Source organism: Phocoena sinus, chromosome 19 (genome assembly GCF_008692025.1).
Source record: "Phocoena sinus isolate mPhoSin1 chromosome 19, mPhoSin1.pri, whole genome shotgun sequence".
In the NCBI taxonomy this organism is placed as follows: Eukaryota; Metazoa; Chordata; class Mammalia; order Artiodactyla; family Phocoenidae; genus Phocoena; species Phocoena sinus.
The window spans coordinates 37,831,257-37,835,666 of NC_045781.1; the positions used below are offsets into that span (position 1 = coordinate 37,831,257).

The following is a 4,410-nucleotide window of genomic DNA, read 5'->3' on the forward strand; positions in this document are numbered from 1 at the left end:
CTAAGCCAAAGGCAAAGGAGGGAAAAGAAATTGCTCTATGTGCAGTTAGCGTTTATTATTCCCTCCACCATAGAAAAGCATAATCCTGGAGCTAAGGGCAGTGAGGGGGGAAAATGATTACACTGACCCTGTCTTAAAGGGACTCATATTCTATTATGGGAGAGTAGACCTTAGTCACAAAGATTGGAAGAGATGCATTTTGAAAGAGCAGTGCAGATAAATTGGTTTTGACAGTCAGAGAAGGAACAGATTTCAGAGATGATCAATCATCTTCAGCTTACTTAACTTGAAGGAAATGTGCTCTTAATTTGGAGAATCTCACATTATTAGAGCTCATACAATGCCTCCAGCTTAAGAATCCTTATGAAAATGTATAGAAAGGCTGGTTAAAATAAAAAAGAAGTAAAGGTGTTATGCCTTCTCTCCTCCACCTCCCTCCAGCCACATCTACTCAGACTGCCCTCGCATGCTCTCTTTCCTTTTAAGCCTGCCTTGTGTGTTCACCATGACTTGATTTCCCATTTATTGATGTTTACTGTCTACTGATCACTGAGGATACCACTAGATGTACATTCCATCAACTACCAGCCTACATGATAAACACATCATACAATTAACTTTTTTTTTAGGTGGGAAATACAGTGCAGAGACATTAAGATTCTTTGCCAAAAAAATCACACAGCTAGAAAGCACTGAAGCCTGGATTCTAATCCTGAAACCAAAGCTCTAACCATAATGGAAAAAAATTAACTGGGCTATAATAAAATTTAAAATGTATATTCATAAAAGACATCATTAAATCTATGTATAGATCTATCCAAACAATAAATATAGATATATCTAAAATAATCATCTATTATCTCTACATCTGTTTACCTGGATGAGGTAGAGAAAGAGAGAAAGAATTTGTGTCTTAATTTATATTTTTTCCTCCTCATACTGGATACTGGTGATATAAGGACGCTATTCTCACAAAGTTCTGCCATATTAGGCAAGTCAATTACCCTTCCTTGGGCTTCAGGAAAAGCAAAAGCTGATTAAACTGAAGAGGCATGTAATGAATGAAATGAAGTATGCAGATGTCAGCTTCAGAACTTTCTGGTTGCAAATTCCAGGTTCAGTATATCACTAGTTTGTAGACTAGCTATATCATCTTTCTGTAACTTAATTTTATCATCTGTAAAATACTTACCTGGTTGTGCAGACATTAAAGGAGATTATGTATTTTAAATGCTCAATACAGTGCCTAGCACCAGACAGTCAAAATAGACAATGGTGAGGTTTTCGATGCTTTGCAAACATGAAAATTTCCAGTTATAGAGAATAAGAATATTATTAGGGCTTCCCTGGTGGCGCAGTGGTTGAGAGTCCGTCTGCCAATGCAGGGGACACGGGTTCGTGCCCCGGTCCGGGAAGATCCCACATGCTGCGGAGTGGCTGTGCCCGTGAGCCATGGCCGCTGAGCAAAAAAAAAAAAAAAAAAAAAAAAAAAGAGTATTATTAGCTTCCACTTGGCTGTGAATTTAAGAAAGAAGAGAGCGTCTAAGAGTTTTACAGAAGTAAAAGCCTCAACTACCACCAGTGAAAGAAGAAAACGGGGTTTAAAATGTATCAGGAATAATATCCAGTTGCATATGTGCTGGCTGTGCAAATAAACACACATAGGTGAATGAGAAAAAGAAACATAAAAAGCAACTGGTTCAAATTTTGTCTTTGATTCTGACTAGCTTGGAAACCTGAAACTAACTTCTTCTTAGAGTGGCTCTCCCTTTCAATGTTGCTTCTTCAGAGAAGGCTTCCTGAACTCCTTAAGTAGATTGCAGGCAGACCTCAGAGATATTGTGGGTACAGTTCCGGACCACTGCAATTAAAGCAGATATCACAGTAAAGCAAGTCACAAGAATTTTTTTGGTTTCCCGTTGAATATACAAGTTATGTTTACACTGTACACTATATTGTATATTATAAGTATGCAATAGTATTATGTCTAAAAAAAGCAATGTACATATCTTAATTAAAAATACTTCATTGCTAAAGAATGCTAACCATCATTTTGAGCTTCTGCTAGTGGAGGTTTAGAATATAGCAAGAATCACCAAAATGTGACACAGAGAGACAAAGTTTGCAAATGCTGTTGAAAAAATGGTGCTGGTAGACTTGCTTTACGCAGGGTTGCCACAAACCTTCAATTTGTAAAAAACGCAGTATCTGAGAAGTACAGTAAAGCGAGGTATGCCTGCAGTCCTCTTGTTATATGGATTTCTAAAACCCCATACTTCTCCTTCATATCATTGGTTTTTTAAGACTCCATGCTTCTCTCTCAGATCATCTGTCATCTTGGTTATCATGTGATCATTTCTATGGGCCTCATTACTTCTTGTCTCTACAGCTAAAAGATAAATCCTATGGAAGCAGGAACACATCACTCTTGTTTCCCACCTGCCCTCACTTTGCCTGTGGCAGGACCTGGCACAAGTAACAGATAAAATAATAGGAGAATAAACATGAGTGTGCAAGTGAAGGAAGTGAAAGGGGAGAGGAGACAGAAATGTGGTAGAAAGAAGTGATGCTGGGATTTGATGCACATCTTCTATAACCAAGTTCAGAGCTTTTCCCTTTATTGCACCAGACTCCTTCCTCCCGTCCTCTTTCCTTCCATCTTTTTCACTTTGTTTAGAATATAATTTTAAAGTATAATTATAAATAATTATAAAATATAATTTAAAAATATAATTCAGATCATTATGTGGTTGGATGTTGGACTTGCTTTTCAGAAGGTCTAGGGGAAGCTTTTCTTATCTGTGGACTTGACACTTTCACCAACACTATTAAACACGGACAGTGGAGACGCTGACCTTGGGCACTGCAATCATCAGCTCACTTTTAGTGGAGCCCAAATTAGGCACAACTGGGGAATGAAGGTGATCAGTTTGCCAACAGCTGATGTCAGCCAGCTTGATGAGATTAGCACATCTACAACACTGCATCATGTGTGGGTACAGGTGCCTTTAACCAACAGCACTCTTTGCATCTAAATCTGCTTCAGTCATGAGTCATCTTGACCCTCCCCTAGGTTCAGGTGCCGGTCTTTTAATTTTTGGTTTCTGGACCAAGCACTCTTTACAGACTATTGAAAATAAAATTACCTTCATCAGTGAGTCTTGCTCAAGGGACATCCTTTTATACCAGCATTTTCTCTGGGTCTTGTTATTGACATGGACCAGTCTGGATGGTAGACACCATCCTGGTTCAGCCATTACCATTGTTATCAGGGGCCCAGATTCTTCTGGAGGCTTATATTATTACCTGGGACATGGTTGGAAGGAACCTCAGAGACAAAAATCATCATCCTTCCTCTCTACTTTTTTTTTTTTTTTTAAGCAAAACACATGATTTTATTATTCCCAGCACAAAGGGCAGGTCTTTGCAAAATGAGGGGGCAAGTTCTGATGGCAGGGAGGAGGCCCCTACTTGCCGGCAATGAGCAGGCTCCACAGGACCACAGTGGCTGAGTCCCCGTGCAGGAACATTTTTGAGATGTAGTGGTCCTTGTTGACTGGCTTGGACTTTTTCTTGCCCTTGCCGCTCTTGGGTCCACATCTTCTTCACGTTCTCCAGCACCATGTTGCAGTGCTTGTCGAAGGCTTTCACACGGCCCAGGAGCTTTTTGTTGTTGCGGCAGTTGATGAGCACTTGGGTGTTGTTCTTGACCGACTGGGTGAGCACGGAGAGTGGCCCTGTGTTAAACTCCTCCTCCTCCCACTTCTGCAGCTCCTGTGGTGTCACATCTTACCCTGGGGCTTGTCGAGGAGGCTCATGGTGGTGGTGGTGGTGGCCACGCTCTCAAGTCACTACCGTCTCCTCTGCATTGCTTTGGCCTTCCACAGAGAACCCTCCCCACTTTTTAATAAATGATTGAACTAAGGCCCAGAGAGCAGAAGTAATTTGACTAAGGCTTCACATTATGATACATTTTGACAGTTAGATTTAGATCCAGGTATCCTTGACCTGAGTGCTAAGTACAACTCTGGGGAGACACCAACATTTTTTCTTTCTTTTTTCCTTCCGTCCTTTCTCTCTCTCTCTGTTGCTTTTATTTTTGTTTTGTTTCGTTTTAATACATTGTAGGTACTGGGATAAACCCAAGTAGCAAGGCAGTTTCCATGAAATATCCAGGCCCTCATTATGCATTCCACTGAGTCTCCTCCTACCTCTCACTCTTCCATTAAGTCAACAAGAAAGAGAAGAGGCTGCTTCTTCCCTCTTCCTATTTTTACCACCAGATTTAAGCTCGGAGTCTGTAAAATACCCACCCCACCATACCCCCACCACATAAACACATATGTCTTGATTTAGACTAAGTCTTGATATCAACTGAATAGCCCGCTAAATACATGCACACACAGGATG

The 4,410-nt window shown here is 40.5% G+C and overlaps 1 pseudogene; it reads right to left on the reverse strand.

Moving 5' to 3' along the window:
• Window positions 1-3,467: 3,467 nt before the first annotated feature.
• On the reverse strand, window positions 3,468-3,818 carry LOC116744307 (annotated as a pseudogene).
• Between the last annotated feature and the right edge of the window lie 592 nt (window positions 3,819-4,410).